At 35.2% G+C, this 21,185-nt stretch overlaps 7 non-coding genes and 6 pseudogenes across 7 annotated transcripts; all 13 read left to right on the top strand.

The window, feature by feature from the left end:
- The first annotated feature begins 2,232 nt into the window (after positions 1–2,232).
- Positions 2,233–2,310, top strand: LOC120245776. The gene has a single exon (XR_005531877.1). It is a non-coding gene; the product is annotated as a small nucleolar RNA SNORD113/SNORD114 family (small nucleolar RNA).
- A 906-nt stretch (positions 2,311–3,216) lies between these two features.
- On the top strand, positions 3,217–3,291 carry LOC120245784. Its single transcript, XR_005531882.1, has one exon. It is a non-coding gene; the product is annotated as a small nucleolar RNA SNORD113/SNORD114 family (small nucleolar RNA).
- A 1,296-nt stretch (positions 3,292–4,587) lies between these two features.
- Positions 4,588–4,662, top strand: LOC120245806. Its single transcript, XR_005531897.1, has one exon. It is a non-coding gene; the product is annotated as a small nucleolar RNA SNORD113/SNORD114 family (small nucleolar RNA).
- Positions 4,663–7,254: 2,592 nt separating this feature from the next.
- Positions 7,255–7,326, top strand: LOC120245766 (annotated as a pseudogene).
- Positions 7,327–8,280: 954 nt separating this feature from the next.
- LOC120245788 lies at positions 8,281–8,355 on the top strand. The gene has a single exon (XR_005531885.1). It is a non-coding gene; the product is annotated as a small nucleolar RNA SNORD113/SNORD114 family (small nucleolar RNA).
- An 871-nt stretch (positions 8,356–9,226) lies between these two features.
- Positions 9,227–9,286, top strand: LOC120245815 (annotated as a pseudogene).
- A 1,190-nt stretch (positions 9,287–10,476) lies between these two features.
- LOC120245770 lies at positions 10,477–10,547 on the top strand (annotated as a pseudogene).
- Positions 10,548–11,443: 896 nt separating this feature from the next.
- Positions 11,444–11,518, top strand: LOC120245786. The gene has a single exon (XR_005531883.1). It is a non-coding gene; the product is annotated as a small nucleolar RNA SNORD113/SNORD114 family (small nucleolar RNA).
- A 1,474-nt stretch (positions 11,519–12,992) lies between these two features.
- On the top strand, positions 12,993–13,060 carry LOC120245785 (annotated as a pseudogene).
- Positions 13,061–13,957: 897 nt separating this feature from the next.
- Positions 13,958–14,032, top strand: LOC120245773. The gene has a single exon (XR_005531874.1). It is a non-coding gene; the product is annotated as a small nucleolar RNA SNORD113/SNORD114 family (small nucleolar RNA).
- Positions 14,033–16,772: 2,740 nt separating this feature from the next.
- LOC120245811 lies at positions 16,773–16,844 on the top strand (annotated as a pseudogene).
- A 912-nt stretch (positions 16,845–17,756) lies between these two features.
- Positions 17,757–17,828, top strand: LOC120245777 (annotated as a pseudogene).
- A 1,660-nt stretch (positions 17,829–19,488) lies between these two features.
- LOC120245796 lies at positions 19,489–19,561 on the top strand. Its single transcript, XR_005531890.1, has one exon. It is a non-coding gene; the product is annotated as a small nucleolar RNA SNORD113/SNORD114 family (small nucleolar RNA).
- Positions 19,562–21,185: the final 1,624 nt, after the last annotated feature.

Below are 21,185 nucleotides of genomic sequence, written 5' to 3'. Positions count from 1 at the left end.
CACAAAATATGCAAATTACATGAAAAAGGCAAACCATGGACCAAGGATGTGAATGGAATGCATTCTGATCTATATTTTATGATCAAAACTTCTACGACGCACTGAGGTCCATTGCAAAAAGGGATTGAAGTGTTTGTATCTGTGGGAGTGAGCTGTTACACAGATTTCAGTCATAGTCAAGGATCATGTTCCGAGCCTTTGGTGCTTTAGGGATTTTGCTTTTATTACAATAAATAAATGAGAGAAACAAATATGTCAATGCATAAAGATGAAAAGGGTGAATCATACCCAACTATGAAGATACATGGTGAGGCAAGAATTACTATTAATATAGCTTGGAACTAGTCAAGTTCACTGATAAACAGACAAGGGGGTTACATTTTTGGGTAAGGAGAATACAGATGATGATATGTAATAGTGTTCTTGCTTTGAGTTAGTGGTGGGTTCAAGTGGTTCATTTACAAAGGCAAAAGGAAATGACACTGTAAAATAATACATACCCAAGAGACTAAGAAGATGATTCAGAAAAGTATGTACTCATGGGAAGACTATCTCAATATTTTATTATCTGTCGTGATATCCAGAGGTTGCTGATCATGTATAAGTTTTATGTCTGATTAGCATTAACAGAAAAATAAATAAATGTTATTATAAATTAATCAAAAACTAAATGACTTTGTATATGAATGGTGGATCAGTAGAGAGGAATGTCTCAATCTTTTTATCACCTTCTTTGCTCAGTACTCTTCAGAAGGGATGCTGGAGCTGATTTCTGTTTCCGTGTGATCGAGATTATCACATATCATTTCATCCCGTTATTATTCTGTATCAGGCCGACACTAAGGTGAGTAACAGTCAAAGATCTTGTTTTCATTCGGGTCATTTGTTTTAAGTGTTTGTGTAGCATTAAAAATTATTAAATTCATAAAAATGTTAACAATTGTCCAATAACAAATATGACATAAAGCAAGTTGATTGATAATGTGCAACACTGAGATTGATTAACAGAAGAGATGTAGTCCATGTGGGAAATGGCAATATAGACAGATGGTAGGGACATTCAAGCATCTTGCTCTTGAGATCTTTTTTGTAAGTCATCAATTTTTTATTATTGTCAGATGATTAATGATTCAACTGATAACAAATATAGACACAAATTTAAAAAAAAGAAAAGAAAAGAAACCCAAACATGGATGAGGGATGATGGCTGGTGGTATATTGTCATAGATGATAAAAATAAGTATCTAAATCCTGAGATCCAACACAAAACATAATTAGTTCAATCCCTGTTTTGGAAATGACCTTATGGACAGATGTGATAAATATATAAAGGTCATGTTCTTATTTTGGATTTAAAGATTGTCATCAGTGGATCAGTGTTAGAACCATTTAAGAAATACAGAGACTGAAACACTGGCCAGTTATGAACGTATTTTGGGAGGTAGGACATATTATTAATAAAAATTAAAAATACTGATGCCCATTAAGAAATGAATGGATTGAGGCACCTGGGTGGCTCATCAGTTGAGCATCCAACTCTTGATTTCGGCTCAGGTTATGGTTGCAGGGCTGTGAGATGAAGCCTCATGTGGGGCTCTGCGCTGAGCCTGAAGCCAGCTTAAGATTCTCTCTCTCTCTCTCTCTCTCTCTCTCTCTCTCTCTCTCTGCCCCTCTTTCCTACCCATGCGCACACACACACACACACACACACACACACACAGACATACACTCTCTCTCTCAAATAAAAAATTTTAAAAAAGGAAAGAAGTGGATCAAGGGTATTACTTCTTTGGCTAAAGATTATGTAGAACAGGTAATTAAAAATCAATTTTTAAATTCTGGATCAGTTCCAAGTTCAAGGTTGTTCCCTTTGTTAGTAGGAAAAATATATATATAATGAAAAATTAACATACCCATAAAAATTGAGTAAATGAAATGTGGAAAGGAAGGGTAAGTGTAGATAAGGGCTTAAGTTTCTATAGCGACTTCTCTGCTCTGTACTCCTCAGAATGGATGCACTTAGGGTGATGTAAGCATCTTCCATGGCCATGAGCTCTGCAGTTGCATTTATGCATTAGGAGAGTGGAGACCAATGTGAGTAATAGTCAACATTTTTGTGTGGGTTTTGGTGGTTTGTTAAAGAATATTCACTGTATTGTTAATGTGAAGTTAATGTGAATTAATGACTTAATAAACAATTTAGAAGTGAACAAAGAGAAAGCGTGCCCATCCTGGACCAATGATGATGGCTGGTGGCGTATGAGTCATGGATGATGGTGAATAATATGTGTCTGAAACTCTGAGGTCCAACAGGACATTCTCTTTGTTTGAAAAGATGCTATAGACAGAAGTCAGGACCATGCAAAGATCTTATTTTTGATTCCTGTGTTTGTTTGTGCATTTTCATTCCGTAATTATAATTGGAGGAATGAAATAACCAATAAGTCGATAAGTAGATAAAGTAGATAATTAGGCAAAGTATGCTCTCACTATAAAAATATGTGGTAAGGCAAGAAATAGTATTAATACATTTGAAAAGAGTGAAATTCAAAGAGGAATAAATGGCTACATGACTGTTAAACCTTTGGCTAAGGATGATCCAGACAAAGTAAATAATAGTCAATGTTCATTTTCTGGGTCAGGGACAAGGTATAAGTTGTTCATTTTCTTAAGAGTAAATGAAATCAGTACAGTAGACTCTTAGTGAAGGATTGCCTCGATCACTGAGAAGTGAAACGCAGAGGCGAGGATCAGTGACGATGAGGCCATAATTTGTTATCCTCTCTGCTCTGTACTCCTCAGAACAGATGCGCTCAAGCTCATTCAGGCGTCTTCAGGTTTAGGAGCCGTGTGCCTGCATCTGTGTCTTAGGAACATGAACGACAATGTGAGTAATAACCAATGGGCTTATCTTGGGTTGAACGTTTTGGCTTTTTAAAATTACTGTGTTATTAAAAAGTGTTTAATATAATCAAAAAGCCAAGCATACCCCCATCACCTATCGTTGATGTGATCCGATATGATGTTAACCCATATGGGAAACACTGAGTTCACTTAATGAAAGAGTTTGTTCTCAGTGGAAATTATCCTATCGATAGGTGTTAAGGGTATTCAAGAATTTTGTGATTTTTTTTTTCTGGTGACTTGTGTTTATTTCTATGTTAGGCAGTCAATCCAAAAACAGATCCAGATGACAAGAAAAAAAAGAGCCTGTCCTGGACCAGTGATGATGATTAATGGCATAGGAGTCACGTGTGATGAATACTATGTGTCTGGAACTCTGAGGTCCAGCACAAAATGGATCCATTACACATTGTTGAAATGGGCCTACACAGCTGTCAGAATATACCAGAGTCTTGGTTTTATTCATTTTTATTCTACAGTGTTAATCAGATCAGTGAAAATACAATAATAAGCCTATTACAAATAACTCAAGGTGATGAGAGGAAAGCATGGTCCAATTATAACAATATGTGGTAAGGTATGAAGTACAATGGATATATATTGCAGACATTGGTGGTGAATGAAAATACATGGGACAGGAAGTTGCCCCTTTTGCTGAGTATGAGCAACAGTCAATGTTCATATTCATTGTCAGTGACAATATTGATGTTGATCGATCACTTAAGAGAACGTAAGATAGACATGATCACGACTTACTGATGGACTCCATGGCTGAATAAATAAAGGTGGAATTAAGGACCAAGGGAGAGAATGTCTCCATCTTTTTGTTGTGGTGGTGGTTCTGCTGTTTTGTCCTCTGCAGAATGGGTGTGTTCCAGCCGATGGAAGGTCATCCACACTCAAGAGTGCTACATTTTGGGGAGCATGGAGACCAGTGTGAGTAATATTTGATGTTCTTCTTGGCTAGACTATTGTTTTAAAAGAGATTTTCACTGTATTATTAAAAAGTATTATTTATAATCACACAAAATGAATGAAATATTAGCATTTGGATTGACATGGATGGGGCTAGAGAGTGTTATGCTAAGCTTAATTAAGTCAGTCAGGGAATAACAATTGCCATATGATCTCGCTCATGTGTGGAAGTTAAGAAACAAAACAAATAAGCAAAGGGGGTAAAAAAGAGAGAGGGAGAGGCATACCAAGAAACAGACTCTTAACTGTAGAGAACAAACTGATGGTTAGCAGAGGGGAGGTGGGCGGGAGGGGGTGGGTGAAATAGGAGATGGGGATTAAAAAGGGCATCTGTGATGAGCACCGGGTGATTCATGGAAGTGTTGAATCACTATATTGTACACCTGAAACTAATATTACACTGAATGTTAACTAACTGGAATTTAAGTAAATACTTGAAAAAAAGTACTGAATAAAATAAAAAAAAGTGAGACATGTCAGTGTTAAATATCAGATTAATATGAAGCACTATGTTGATTAAGGCATATATTGAACACTAAACTGAGTCAATGAAAGGAATTTGGTCTCTGTGGAAATTATTGTGTAGATGGATGGTAGAGATACCAAAGAATATTATTCTTGTTTCTTCTTGTGATTTATGTATATTTCTTTGTTAATGAATTAAACAATGACCACATGTAGGTGGTCATGGAGAAAGAAAGCCAGGGTTGGACCCACCAGTGACAACAGGTGATATATATGAGTCTAATATGATGGAGATGTGTCTGGAAATCTGAGGTCCAACACAAATGGAATCTGGTCCAGTCTCCTTTATGAAGGGCACCTGTAGATGGATGTCAGGAATATACAGGATTTTATTCTTGGTCTTTGAGTTCATGAAGCTTTAAAATATTATTATAAAGGTATCGATAGAAGAATAAATAAACATACATAAATGACTAAAGTTGGAGACAATGAAGTTTTGTTCATAAGCAAAATATAATATATACTAAATGAAAATACATATTAGTATAAGGAGTGGATAAAAAACAAAAGGACCGTGTATATTATGTATGTGACTAAGAGTGATTTAGACAGTGACAGGTAATAATCAGTTATGATTCTCAGTCAGGTATTAGTTTGAAGTTTATTTTCTTAAGGGGAAAAATAAATATTACCAAAAATTAATACATGCTCAAATGACTGTGCAAATGAATGGTGGAAAATATGGGACAATAACTCAGTCTTTTATCACATTGTCTGCTCGTCTCATATTTAATCATATCTTCGGAGTAAATGCACCGAACTGATTTTAGTATCCATGGTGATTAAGACTGTTATGTTAACTTTGTGTTAGAAAATACCAAGGTGAATAATTGTCAAAGATCTTACCTTGGTTTGGGTGATTTAAGAGCATTCACAGTATTATTAAAAAGTAATAAATGTCATCAAAAAATTAACTATGGCCCAATGACAAAAAGGATATGAAATATTAATGTTGATTCATTGATAATGTGAAACTCTGATGTCGATTAATGAAAGATATAATCTACGTGTTACATGATTCTACAGATAGAAGTTAAGTTTATTCACAGGTCTTTTTATTTTATGAATTGTGTATTTATTTTTATTGTCAATGTATTAACAATTTAATCATTAAAAATGTGGACACGAATGAAGAGAAACAGGCCCAAACAGACCAATAGTAATAACTGGTGATGTAGGAATTTTACATGTGAGTGTTACATGTCTGTAACTCTCAGTCCACATAAAATAAAATGTAGCCTATTTTCTGTTGTAAATGATCCCATGGGTCCATGTAGAAATATACAAAGCTCATATTCTTTTTTTTAAGTTTATTTTATTTATTTTAAGAGAAAGAGTACAGAGGGGCAGGGCAGAGAGAGAGAGAGAGAGAGGGAAAAAAAGATTGAGAATCCCAAGCAGGCTCCATGCTGTCAGCACAGAGTCCAACATGGGGCTCCATCCCATGAATTCTGAGATCGTGACCTGAGCTGAAGTCAGATGTTTAACTGACTAAGCCACCCAGGTGCCCCGCCAAATTCATCTTCTTATTTTATTTTATTTTATTTATATATTTTTAATGTTTATTTTATTTTTGTGTGAGAGAGAGACAGAGTGTGAACAGGGGACGGGCAAAGAGAGAGGGAGACACAGAATCCACAGCAGGCTTCAGGCTCTGAGCTGTCAGCACAGAGCCCGACCTGGGGCTTGAACTTATGAGCCGTGAGATCATGACCTGAGTCAAAGTCGGCGCTTAACCGACTGAGCCACCCAGGCGCCTCTCATCTTTTTATTTTATTTTATTTTATTTTTTTATTTTTTATTTTTTTTAATGTTTTATTTATTTCTAGGAGAGAGAGAGAGACAGCATGAGCAGGGGAGGGTCAGAGAGAGAGGGAGTCACAGACGGAAACAGGCTCCAGGCTCTGAGCTGGCAGTCAGCACAGAGCCCGACGTGGGGCTCGAACCCACGAACCGTGAGATCATGACCTAAGCGAAAGTCGGACGCTTAACCGACTAAGCCACCCAGGCGCCCCTCATCTTTTTATTTTAGATTCATATATTAAAATTTATTATTATGAATGAATCAGTGATGAAGACTTTAAAAATGTAAAGTATAGATAAATAGGGTGAAACATTGTCCAGCTAGGAATATATGTGGTGACACGGAAGTATTGTTAATAAAACTGAAAACATTCCTCTCGTTAAGCAATAAAAAGAATAAGCATTTTTGCCATTTTAACTTAGGAGTTATATAAGCACTGATAGATAAGAGCCATTGGTATTGTTCTTGGTCAGTGTCAAGTTGAAGCTTTTCTTTAGATTAAAAAAAAATACCTTCTTATGAAAAATTAATGAGCATCCAAATGAATAAATGAAATGCGGTAAGGAAGAATCAATGGAGATAGGATCTGAAATTTCCTTTTGTCTGCTCTACTTTGTACTCCTTAGAATGGAGCCAACGAGTAGATATAAGGATTCTTCCGTGGTCACGGGATCTTGGGTTGCATTCCTGTGTTAGGAACATGGAGACCATGTCAGTAATAGTCAAAGTGTCAGTCTTAGGTTCAGTACTTTGCTTAAGGGTGTTCGGTGCATCATTGAAAACCACATAGTATAATCGGTGGAATCCAAATAGCCCACCGAGAAAAATGGGATTAATATGAAGCATTATATTGGTGAATGAATATAATAAAAATTGAGGATAATTAATGAAAGTGATATTGACATGAGAATGATTCTAAATAGATCCTAGCGATTTCTAGGCTCTTTATGGGTCTCTGCAAATAATCATTTTAAAATTGTGATTAGTGAATTATGAATTGATCAATAAATAATGTAGAAATGAATGGTGACAAACAGGGACAATATTGGATCGATGATGACCACTGGTGGCGTATGAGTTGTATACAATGAATACGTGTCTGGAACTCTGAGGTCCAACACCAACACTAGATGGGATCTAGTCCATTGTCCCTGTTTGACGTGGTCTAGCAGCAAAGGTCAGAATATATAAGGATTGTGGTTTTGTCATTATGTCCATCAATTTTCCTCCTATTTTTATAATTGGATCAATGCAGTTATTAATATGCAAATGTGTAAACAGATTTAAATGAAGATTATGAAGCCTTGTCCAATTATGGAAATATGTGGCTAGGCAAAAATTACTACTATATAGTAATATTAATTATATTGAAAAGACTGATATTCATTAGATGGTATGAGGATGTTACCTCTTCGGCTAAAGTTAATGGTATAGACAGTGTTAAGTGATAGTGCTTATACTCTTTGGCATGGGTAAGATCGATGTTGTTTCCTTACTTAACAGAAAATAAAATAATGTTATCCCAAATCACTACTTACCTAAATCACTGACTGAATGAAAGATGGAACACAGGGATGAATGAACACAAGGTCTTCATCTTTTTATCCTTTGCTCTGTCTTGTATTCCTTAGAATGGTGCCACTCGGCTGGTTTAGACACTCCCCCCATAGCCACGAGCCCTATGTTTTCATCTATGTGTTAAGAGCATGGAGCACAATGTGAGTAATAGTCAAAATTCTTTTCTTGGTTTTGTGGTTTTTCAAACAGGTTTTCACTGCATGATTCAAGAGTTATGAAATATAATTTGTGATTGCCAGCCATGGCCAAATAATTCAAATGAGGTTACGATGAAGCAATATGTTAATTAATCTATGTAGGAAACATTGAGGTCAGTTAATAAATGATATATACTGTCAGTGAGAATTAATTCCGTAGACAATGCTTGAGATAGTCAAGAGACCTATATCAAGTTTTTGTGACCCCTCCCTAGGTATCATTTGATTATTATTAGTGAATTGATGAATTAATAAATAAGCTCTATAGACATGATTGAAGACAATCAGGGATATACCTGGATAAATGATGACAGGTGTTGACGTATGAGTCTTTTATGATGAACCCTACAGGTCTGGAACTCTGAGGTCCAACACAAAAGAAATCTAGTCCTTTCTACCCTCCATCCCCCATTTGCAGTGATCCTATAGAGAGATGTCAGGCCTAAGTGATGTCATGCTCTTGGCATTTGTGTACATGAATGTTTAAAAGTATCATTATAAAAAATAAGATAAATAATATATGAATGAATAAATATGAAGAGGGTGAAGTATTGTTCATTGCCAAAATATATAATAAGTAAAATGATGCTAATATACATCAGAATGGAAAATAAAATATTCATGTGTCTATGTCTGAGTAAGAGGGATGTGGATAATGAAAAGTAATGGTTAATTACTGAGTCAGTTATGATTTCAACATTTGATTTATTAAGGGGAAAATTATAATAATTTCATCAACAGCCTAATTGGCTACAAATAAGAAGTTGGAGATATATGAATCAATGGAGAGAATATCTCAATATTTTTGTCATCTTGTCTGCTTATTACTCTTCAGAACAATGCTTGAGCTGATTTCAGCTTCTGCTGTCACCACAGTTGTCATTCTCCCTTCCAGTATGGAAAGAGATGAAGGCTAACAGTGGTCAAAGTGGCTGTCTTGGAAGGGGACATTTGCTTAAGGGTAATCATGGTATCATTGACAAGTATTCAACTGATAAAAAAAAATTATCCATGGCCTCATGATAAATGTGGTAGGAAACATGATGCTGATCAATCAAAAATGTACAGGATGGAGGTTGGTTGATCGAAGAGATACAATCCATTTGGATGATGATTCTGTAAACTCATGTTAGGGATATTCAAGGATCTTATGTTCGTGAACCATGTATTATTTTTATAATTATCAATAAATTAATGATTTAATTGATAAAAAGTAGAAATTAACTAAGAGGCAACTCAGTCATGGACCAATGATGATGACCAAAGGCGTAGGAGTCAAGGGCGATGAAACTCTGAGGTCCAATACAGAACAGGATTTGATCTGTTCTCCTGTCGAAATTGTTTTCCACAGAGAGATGTCAGGAATAAGATCATATTCTTGTATTTTTTCATAGATAAAGATTTGTCATTATTAATGGGTCAATGATAGAAACCATATGGCAGGTATAAATAAACATATAAAGAAAATAGGGTGAGGAATTGTCCAAATACAAACACATGTGGCAAGGCAGAAGATATTATTACTAAAAATTGAAAACACTGATGCCCATTAAATAAATGGATCAAAAGATCATCTCTTTGAGCACAGTTATAAAGACATGCCTAAGTGAGAGTCTAATTGTTCTTCCTTAGACTAAACTAAAGACTGAGTTTTTCTAAGATGAAGAAATATATATAAAAGGAAAAATAATAAAACCTTAAATACTGAGTAAATGAAATGTAGAAAGCATGGATAAATGCAGATTATATTTCAGTTTCTTTTTTCATCTGCTGTGTTCTGTGCTCCTCAGAATGAACTCCCTGTAGGTGATGTTCCATGGGCATAGGTTCACTTCTATGTAATAGAAGGATAGAGATGAATGTAAGTAATAGTTGAAGTTTTTTTCTTAGTTTAAGTGCATTTGTTTAAGGTCATTTACTGTATTATTAAAGAGTGTAAAATATAATTAAAGAAGGCAGCTGTATCTCAGTGTTAAATATGGGATGCATGAAACATTGATTAATGCACATAGGAAGCTGAGGATATTAATGAGAGAGATATACTGATGTGAGATTGATTCTATATTTAGATCTGAGACTTCAAGTCTCTTTTTTAAAACTGTACTACTTAAAAATTATTAGTGAATTAATGAATTCACTAATTAGTGAATTAATGAATTAATAGTGAATTATTTGATCAATAAACAAATAGAAATCTATGTAGGAAAAGAAGGACAGGGGCACCTGAGTGGCTCAGTCGGTTGGGCATCCGACTTCAGTTCAGGTCATGATCTCACAGTTCATGGGTTCGAGCCCCACATTGGGCTCTGTGCTGACAGCTAGTTCAGAGCCTGGAGCCTGTTTCAGATTCTGTGTCTCCCTCTCTCTCTGACCCTCCCCTGCACATGCTTGCTCTCTCTCTCTCTCTCTCTCTCTTTCTTTCTCTCTCTCACAGAAATAAATTTTAAAAACGTTAAAAAATTAAAAAAAAAAAAAAGAAAAGAGGGACAGTTTTGGATCGATGATGACCACTGGTGGCGTATGAGTCGTTATGATGAATACGTGTCTGGAACTCTGAGGTCCAACAGAAGATTGGCCTAGGCCATTCCTACTGCTTGAAGGCATCCTATGGACAGATGTCAGGAATAAATAAAGGGTTTATTTTTGGTCTTGGTATTCATGTATTTTTATTTTATTATTATAATTGGATAAATGTGAGAATCTACAAATACATAAATAAAGATGAATTGAGTGAAGCATCATCCAATTATAAAAATATGTGGTGAGGCAAGAAATACTATTCATCTTTGATGGAAACCTTGAAGTTTAGTTAGAAATAAATGGTATTTTACTGCTACCTCTTAGGGTAAGGATGATGTAGACAGTGTAAGTTACAGACAGTGCTTGTAGTCTGTCTCAGTGGTAAGATCAAAGTTGTTTGTTTTCTTCGGAGACTAAATATATACACCAAATTAATGATTGCCTAAAGAACTATGTGAATGTTGAAGCAGGGATCAATGGAGAGAATGTCTCCACCATTTTTATCATCTGCTTTGCTTTGTACTCCTTAGACAAGACACACTGAACGTGATTTAAAGATTCTTCCTTGATCCCGAATTGTAGGGTTGCATCACCTATTTTAGAAGACGGAGACCAGTGTAAGCATAAACAAATTTCTTGTTTGGGTTGTTTGTCTGAGGGTATTTACTATAGTAATGAAATAGTTGAAATATAATCAAAGAAGGCCATCTTGATCCTTACTGATAAATAAGAGATTTGTAGGAAATTTTATATAGATTAATGCATGTATGGAAAACTGATACATGACTGAGATATAATGATGTGAAAATGGCCCTAGAGGCATATTAGGGATATCAAAGCCTTTGGGGGGGCTGTACATAATACAATTTAAAAGTTGTAATTAGTGAATTGATAAATTAATAAACAAGATAGAAATAAATGAAGAGAAAGTTGTCTTTTCTGGATCAATGATGCTAACTGCCGGCGTATGAGTCCCAGATGATGAGTAATATGTGAATGAAACTCTGAGGTCCAATACAAAAGCAATGTGGTCTTTCTCTTCATTCATTTTCTTTGCTTATTATAATTGAATGGAAGAATCAAAAAACAAATATATGGACCAACTGAGAGAAAGTCTTAACTTTTTTTATCACTTCTGTTTGGTACTTTTCAGAAGAGAAGCCCGGGCTGATCAAGGTCACCATGTTTCTCTTCTATAGGAAAGAGACCAAGGCAAGTAACAGTCAATGTTCTTTTCATGGTTTCGGTCATTTGTGTAAGAGCTTTCATGATATTATTAAAACATAATATATATAATTAACCATGGCTCAATGACAAATATGATATGAAACATTACATTGATTAATTGATAACATGTAACACTGATAATTATTAATGAAAGAGGTATCTATTTTGGCAACAATTCTACAGGGAGAAGTTAGGGATATTCAAGTATCATATTCTTCAGTTTTTGTTAATTGTGTATGTATTTTATTATCACCAGTGGAGCTAATTGATACAGATACACAAATGAATAAACTAAAAGTGACCTCTAAGGGAAGCAGTGGTGATGACACGTCATGGGCAGTGGGTAGTAGGTGACTGAAGCACTGGGGTGTAATACAATAAATATTCTATTTTCTCTGTTTATTTGACCCTATGGATAGATGTTAGGAATGTGTGAAGTTCATGTCCTTATTATGGATGAATATATTTAGATGTGTTATTATTAATAGGCCAATGATAGAATCAATTAAAGAAATATAAATTATAGAGCAAGAAGAAAAGGCAAATTATTGTCTAACTATACGTAACATGGTAACGCAAGAAATACTAATAAAATTTGCAAGCACTGATGCCCATTATGAAATAGATGTTTCAAAGATGTCCCTTCTTTGGCCAAGGATTATAGACATGAATAATTAAGAGTTAGTTTCATTATTCCGGGTCAGTGTCAAGTGTGAAGATTTCTTTTTGTTAAGAGAAAAAAAATCTACATTATGAAAAATTTATAAATTCCCAAATGAGTATTTTCAATGTGGAAAGCAAGAATTAATGGGGATTAAAATTTTATCATTTTGTCTGTCATCAGCTGTAGCCTATACTTCTCAGAATGGACACATTTGAGCTTACCATGCATTCTTGCCTGGCGGTGAGCTCTGTGACAGCATCTGTGTGATACACCAAAATGGACGTGAGTAATGGTCAAATTTCTTGTCTTTGTTTCACTGATTTTTTTTCCAGCACGTTCAGTCTACTCTTCGAAAATTCCATATAAAATCACAGAAGGCTGATTGTAGCTCTGTGATAAATATTGAATTTTATAAGACAATATATTGATTAATGGATGTATGGAAAACTGAAAATGAAAGATAAGTGAGACTAAGTCTGTGTTCAGTTTAAGGACAGAAAGACTCATTTCAGTTTTTGTGCAGAATAGGGTTTTAAATGATTAGTGAACCAATAACTTAATCAACATACAAAGAGAATATCACAAGGAAAGACAATATTGGATCGATGATGACCACTGGTGGCGTATGAGTTGGATACGATGAATACGTGGAACTCTGAGGTCCAAGAAAAAATTAATCTAGTGCATTCCCATTATCTGAAGGCATCTGATAGACAGGTGTCAGGAATATACTAAGATCTTGTTTTTGGTCTTGGTGTTCATGCATTTACAGGTATTGTTATAATTTGGTAAATAGATTCTATAAATAAGTATATCAATAAAAATGATGAATGGAGTGAAGCATTGTCTAATTATAAAAGTATGTGATTAAAAAAATAAAAATATGTTATTAGGCAAGAAATACTATTCTCATATTATGAAAACTCTGATGTTCGATTGGAAGCAAGTGGTACAGGACTTAGCTATAGAGTTAAGGATGATATAGACAAGTGGAGTTATAGACAGTGCTCATAGTCTGAGTCAGTGGTAAATTTGAAGTTTCTATTTCTTAAAAAATATACACCAAATTAATGATTACCAAATTATATGGGAGGGGAAAGGCAAAGACCAGTGGAAAGAGTGTGTCACCCTTTCTTCTCATTCGCTCTGCCTTGTACTTCTCAGAACAAGCACGCTGCACCTGATGTAAGGATCCTTTCCTGATCAGGGGCTCTAGGGTTGCATTTCTGGAAGGAGTTGGAAGACTAATGTGAGTAATACTCAAAATTCTTATCCCGTGTGGGTGGTGTACCTAAGGGCATTCACTGTAGTAATAAAAAATAAGAAATATACTCAAAGACCATCAACTGCGTTCTAGTGAGGAATACAGGGTTAAAATGAAGTATTATACTGAATAAAGCATTTATGAAAAACCGATAATAAATATGACAGATCTAATAATGTGGGAATGGCTCCAGACACATAACCCCTTTGGAGGTTTTGTGAATCAAACTAATTAATTAGTGAGTTAATGAATTAATCAATAAACAATGTAGAAATAAATGAAGAGACAGTAGTCTTCTCTGGATCAATGATGATAATTGCCAGCGTATGAGTCACAGATGATGAATGATACGTGTCTGGAACTCTGAGGTCCAAGATTGTGGTCTTTCTCTTCATGAATTTCCACGCTTTATTCTTATTGGGTCAATGAAACATCAATAAGGAAATATATAGAGAATAAAGTGAATTGTAGAACCTTGCCCTATTTTTAAAATATGTGGGGAGGCAAGAATTACTATTGGTATAATTTGAAAACACTGAAGTCCAATGAGAAGTAAATAGTACATGACTGTCACCTTTTTGGCTAGGGTGATATAGACCGGACACATTGTAGACAATGTTTACGTTGTAGGTCAGTGGGAAGTTTGAAGTGGTTTGCTTTTATGAAAGATAATTAAATGAATATACTCTGAAAATGATTCCCTCAATTCTTGACTAAATGATCAGTGGAACGATGTCTCATTTTTATCATGTTCTCTTTTCAGTACTTTTCAGAACAGATGCTCTTGCTGATTTCAGCTTCTGCCCCGATGAAGAAAGATTGTTATGTGGCCTGTTTCTTAGGAGAGTGAGCCAAGGTGAGTAGCAAGAGATTTTGTCTTGGTTTGGGTCATTTGTTTAAGGGTATTCACAGTATTATTAAAAATTAATGAATAACAATCAGAAAATAAGATACTGTCCAATGGTAAACATACGATAGGAAACTTCCTGATTAAATGATAATATGTTACATGGAGATTGACTGATGAGAGCGGTATAATCTATGTTGGGATTTATTCTATAGATAGAAGTTAGGGATATTAAACTCGCTGATTCTTCAGGTTTTGTTAATCATGTATTTTACTATAATTGATGAATTAATGTGTAACTGATATAAATGTAGAAATGAATGAAGAAAAAGTGGATCTTTTACGTACCTGTGATAATGACTGTTGTCAGTGAGTTAGGGATGATGAATGAAGTCCAATTCTTTGTTTTTTTCCTTAAATAGTTTATTGTCAAGTTGGTTTCCATATAACACCCAGTGCTTATCACGACAAGTGCCCTCCTCCATGCCCATCACCCCTTTCTCCTCTCCCTCACCCGCCCTCAGCCCTCCGTTTGTTCTCAGCATTCAAGAGTCTCTCATGGTTTGCCTCCCTCCCCCTCCCCCACTGTTCTTCCCCTTCTCCTGCTTCGTCCTCTGTTAACTTCCTCCTAATCCACCTATACATGCAAACAAATGGTATCTGTCCTTCTCTGCCTGACTTATTTCGCTCAGCATAACACCCTCAAGGTCCATCCATGTTGCTACACGTGGCCAGATTTCATTGTTTCTCATTGCCATGTAGTATTCCATGGTGTAGATAAACCACATCTTCTTGATCCATTCGTCTGTTGATGGACACTTAGTCTCTTTCCATGGTTTAGCTATTGTTGAGAGAGCTGCTATGAACATTGGGGTCCATGTGCCCCTGTGCATCAGCACTCCTGTATCCCTTGGGTAAATTCCTAGCAGTGCTATTGCTGGGTCATAGGTGAGTTCTAGTGTTAGTTTCCTGAGGAACCTCCTCACTGTTTTCCAGAGGGGCTGCACCAGTTTGCATTCCCACCAACAGTGTAGGAGGGTGCCCGTTTCTCCACATCCTCGCCAGCATCTAGAGTCTCCTGATGTGTTCATTTTAGCCACGAATGAGGTCCAATTCAATACGTAGTCTTTCTCTCTGTTTATTTGATCCTGTGGACAGATTTTCAGATAATACAAAGAATGTTTTGACTGGGTCCATAGATTTAGATGTATTAGAAATAGATCAGTGATAGAACCATTGATATATAAACAGCAGATAAATATAAAAGCATGAAGCGTTGTCCAACTCTGAAGACCTGTTTTTAGGCAAGATATATTAATAAAAGTTGTGAAGAATGACACCCATTAAGAATTAAGTGGATCAAGAGTGTCATATTTTTGGGGCGCCTGGGTGGCTCAGTCAGTTAAGCGCCCGAGTTCAGCTCAGGCCATGATCTCACAGTTCGTGGGTTTGAGCCCCACATTGGGCTCTGTGCTGACAGCTAGCTCAGAGCCTGGAGCCTGTTTCAGATTCTGTGTCTCCTTCTCTCTCTGACCCTCCCCAGTTCATGCTGTCTCTCTCTCTCAGAAATAAATAAAACATTAAAAAAAAAAAAAAAAGAATGTCACGTTTTTAACCAAGTGTCATTTAGACATGAGCAATTAAGAGTCCATTTTATTGTTGTGGATTAATCTCAAGTTTGAGGATTTTTGATGCTGTTGTTTAAAGAACAAAAAACAAACGTTATGAAATATTCATAAATACCTGAATGACTGAGTAAATGAAATATGGAAAGCAAGCATCAATGAAAATAAATATCTTATTTTATTTTATTTTTGATCACCAACTCTGCTTTTCATGTCTCAAAATGGACACATGTGGAGCTGATTTAAGCACTATTCTATTGTGGCAGGCTTGGAGGCTGCATCTCTGTGTTAAACCACAGAGAACAATGTGAGTAATATCAAATTTCTTGTCTTAGTTTCAGTGATTTTTTTTTTAGTGTATTCAGTGCATTATTTGAAGGTTCCGTGTAGTAGAATCACAGAAAGCCAACTATAGCTCAGTGACAAATATTGAATTTTGTGAAAATATTATGTTGATTAATGCATAAAGGACTAACAGCCTAATTTTAAGAAGAGATATATTGATGTGAGAATGATTCTATTTACAGATGAAGGATATCATGACTTTCTTGGCTTTTGTGAATGAGGTCTAAAAATTATTAGTCTTGAATGAATTAGTCAATAAACAATATAGAACTGAATGAAGGAAAAGAGGGACAATATTGGATCGATGATGACCACTGGTGGCGTATGAGTCCTTTACGATGAATACGTGTCTGGAACTCTGAGGTCCATCAGAAATGGAATCTGGTTGATTGTCCTGTTTGAGGTGGTTCTAGAGACAGATATTAAGAATAAAAAGGATCTTGTTTTTGCTTCTTTTGTTCCTGCATTTTCTTCCAATTTTTATAATTGGAGCAATGAAATCATCTGTAAGCAAACATAAATAAGTAAAGATGAAAGCAGTGAAATTTGTCCAATTATAAAAATACGTTGTTAGGTAAGGAATAGTATTCATGTATATTTAAAATGCTGATGTCTATAAGGGAACGTATTGTGTAAGACTTGTTCTTTGACGATGATACAGTTATTGATAAGTAATAGGCCATATGCAAATTCTTTATTAGTGGCTAGATCAATATTGTTCATTTACTTACAAGAAAATAAAATCCGCATTATTGCAATTCACTGGCTAATAATTGACTAAACTCAAGGTGGAATGCGCGGACGGGTGAACATAGTGTCTCATTCCTTTTTATCTCTGGTTCTGCTCTGTATGCTTCAGAATGGACACACGTGAGCTGGTTTAATGTCTTCTATGGTCCTGGAGCTCTGTCGCTGCCTCTATATAATAGGTGGATGGGGATTAATGTGAGTAACAGTTGAAATGATTTTCTTGGTATACGTGTTTTTTTTTTTTAAGGTAATCACTGTATTATTGAAAACTACAAGATATAATGAAAGGAGGCACTTGATCTCAGCGATAAATATGGGATACATAAGCTATTAGAATGATTAATCCGTGAGTAGAAAATTTAGGGTAACTAATTAAAGAGATCTATTGATTTGAGGCTTATCAAGATAGAGATCAGACACCTATAGTTCTTTCTCAGTTTCTGTGAATTATAAAATTTAAAATCATTAGTGAATTGATGATTTACTCAATTAAAAAAATTAGAACTGAATGAAGGAAAAGAGGGACAATATCGGATCGATGATGACCACTGGTGGCGTATGAGTCATGTACGAGGAATACGTGTCTGGAACTCTGAGGTCCAACAGAAGTGAAACCTAGTTTATTCCCATTGTTTGCAGGGATCTGGTGTGGACAGATGTCAGGAATATACAAGGATCTTGTTTTTGGTCTTGGTCTTCATGCATTTTCTTTCAATTTTTATAATTGGACCAATTAAAAATCAATAAACAAACATCAGTAAAGATGAATGTGATGAAGCATTGTCCGATTATAAAAATAAGTGATTATACAAGAAATACATTAACATACTATGAAACCTCTGAAGTTTAGTTAGAAGTAAGTGGTACATGACTCTCCTTACATGTACGGCTAAGGATACCGTAGACAGAAGTCCTAGGCAAATGTTCAGCTTCCAGCTCAGTGGTAAAATCAAAGTTGTTAATTTTTTTAAGAGAAAGAATATTTACACCAAATTAATAATTGACCAATGACTGGTTAAATAAAAGATTAAAAGCAAGGATCAATAGAATGTCTTGACTATTTTTATCATATGCTCTGCTTTACATGCTTCAGGACAGACAAACTGGACCTGCTTTAGATATTACTGATCAAGAACCCTCAGGTTGTATCTCTGTACTGGGGAGACCTGAGACCAATGTGAGTAATAGTCAAAGTCATAGTCTTGTTTCTGGTATTTTGTTTAAGGGTAATCATTGTATTAATACAAATTATGAGATAGAATCAAAGAAAGCCAACTGTATCTTGATGATAACCATAGGGTTAAAATGAAACATTACATTGATTAAGGTGTTTATGAAAAATAGGACACTTGATGAAATACATCAATGTGTGAATGATTCTATACATATCATGGATAGGAGTTCCTTCTTGGAGTTTTGTGAATCATATAGTTGTAAATGATAATCAGGGAATTAATGAATTAATCAATAAACAATGTAGAAATGAATGAAGAGAAAGCGGTCTTTTCTGAATCAGTAGGAGTAATGAATGATGAATGATAGGGACTCTTAGATTCAACGCAAAAGAAATGTGGTCTTTCTCTTCATGCATTTCCATTCTTTATTATTATTGGATCAATGAAATACCGGTGAGGAAATATACAAAGAATAAAGCGAATTGTAGAAACACGATCCAAATATTTTAAATATGTGAGGAGACAAGAAATACCATTAATATAATTGGGATATCCTGAAGTCTAAACAGCAAGGAATCGTACATGACTGTCTCCTCTTTGGCTAGGATGATATAGACAGGACAAATTATAGATATATTTTTTTAATGTTTATTTTTGAGAGAGAGAGAGAGTGAGACAGAGCATGAGTAGGGGAGGGGCAGAGAAAGAGGGAGATACAGAATCCAAAGCAGGCTCCAGGCTTTGAGCTGTCAGCACAAACGCTGATGCAAGCCTTGAACCCATGAACTGTGAGATCATGACCTGAGCAGAAGTTAAATGCTTAACCAACTGAGCCACTTCGGCACCCCAGGAATTTATTTATTAATTAATGTATTTAATATCAGATTGATATGAAGCATTATGTTTCATAATACATAAATGTAACACTGAGGTCAGTTAATGAATGAGCTTTAGTCTCTGTAATACTGTAGAAATAGATGTTAGGACGTTGAAGGACCAGATTTTTATATTTTTAACTCCTGTGCACTTTTTGCTTAATGGATTAATAAATAAATGTTTATGAGAAGGAAAAGAAAGAGGGCCAGCCTTGGATCAACTATGACAGCTGGTGGCATATGAGTCATATATGATGAATGCTGTGTGTTTGGAACTCAGATCTGAGACAAAAGTAATCTAGTCTGTTTCTCATGTGCATAGGGATCCTATATACAGATATTAGTAATATATAAGGATTTTGTTGTCGGCCTTTGTGTTCATGAATCTTAATAATTTATAAAACAAATAAATGAATAAAGGTGAAGAGGTTGAAGTATTGTTCTTTGGTAAATATATAGCAAGGAAGGGGTGCTGGGTGGCTCAGTTGGTTAAGCATCCAACTTTAGCTCAGGTCATGATCTCACAGTTCACGGGCTTGAGCCTTGCATCCAGCTCTATGCTGACAGCTCGGATCCCGGAGCTTGCTTTGTCTCCCTCCCTTTCCCTTTCTCTCTGTCCCTTCCTCACATGCACTCTGTTTCTCTCAAAAATAAATAAACATTAAAAAAAGAAATGTACATATATATATAGTAAGGGAAAAATATTAATATACATTAGAATAGATATAAAAGAACCAAGTGTAGTATGTCTTTGATTACGGTTGATATAAACAACAAAATGCAGTGCTCAGTTATTGTCTGAATCAGTTCTACATTTGAAGTTTATTTTTAAGGTAAAAATAAATAAATATTTCCATAAGTTAATAAATACTTAAATGATTACACGAATGAATGCTTTTCATTGCCTTCTCTGTTTGATACTCTTCAGAACAGATGCTTGAGCTGATTCATCTTTCACTGTGATCAAAATTATCACGTGACGTTCCTTTTGTGTTAGGTAATGAACAAGGAAAAAAAAGGAAATGAACAAGGAGAGTAATGTCAAACATTTTGCTTTAGTTTGGGTCATTTGTTAGTGTTCATGATATTAGTAAAATGTCATAAATATAATAAAAAGGCTCTCCATGGCTAACTGATAAATATGATACAAAACATTTTGTTCATAAATTTCATACATAGAACTTAGATTATTGAATGTAAGAAATATAACCTATGTTGGCAATGATCCTATGTTAGGAGTTAAGGGTATTGAAGCTTCAGGTTTTGCAAATTATACTCATTTTATTTTATTTTATTTTTTTATGATCTGTTTGCATTTTTATTTTTTAATTTTTTTAGTTTTTTAAAAAAAATTTTAAATTTTTTAAATTTATTTTTTTTTAAATTATACTCATTTTAATATTTTTAAAGAATTAATGATTTAATCATTATGAATGTAGAAAGGAAGGAATAACAATGGGCCTCTGATGGGCTGGTGATGGCAATTGGCAGTAGATTAGTAATGGGTGATGAGCGCTATGTGTCTGGATATCCGGGGGCTGATGTAAGAAATCATCTCCTCCTTCTATTCTATTGGATCCTGAAGGTAGATGTTAGGAATATACAAAGATCATGTTCTTTTTTTTCTTAAAATTTTTTTAATGTTTATTTATTCTTGAGAGAGAGAGACAGCGAAAGCTAGGGAGGGGCAGAGAGAGAGAGGGAGACACAGAATTTGAAACAGCTCCAGGCTCCAAGCTGCCAGCACAAAGCCCGACGTGGGGCTCTAACCCATGAACCATGAGATCATGACCTGAGTCAAAGTCGGACACTTAACCAACTGAGCCACCAGGTACCTCTGCGAAGGTCATGTTCTTATTTTGAGTTTGTAGATTTGGATTTGTTATTATTAGTAGATTCATGATAGAGCC

Source organism: Hyaena hyaena, unplaced genomic scaffold, assembly GCF_003009895.1.
Source record: "Hyaena hyaena isolate Hyena2069 unplaced genomic scaffold, ASM300989v1 scaffold_427, whole genome shotgun sequence".
Lineage (NCBI taxonomy): Eukaryota > Metazoa > Chordata > Mammalia > Carnivora > Hyaenidae > Hyaena > Hyaena hyaena.
Note: the sequence above shows the minus strand (reverse complement) of the source record. Positions and strands in the feature narration are given on the sequence as shown.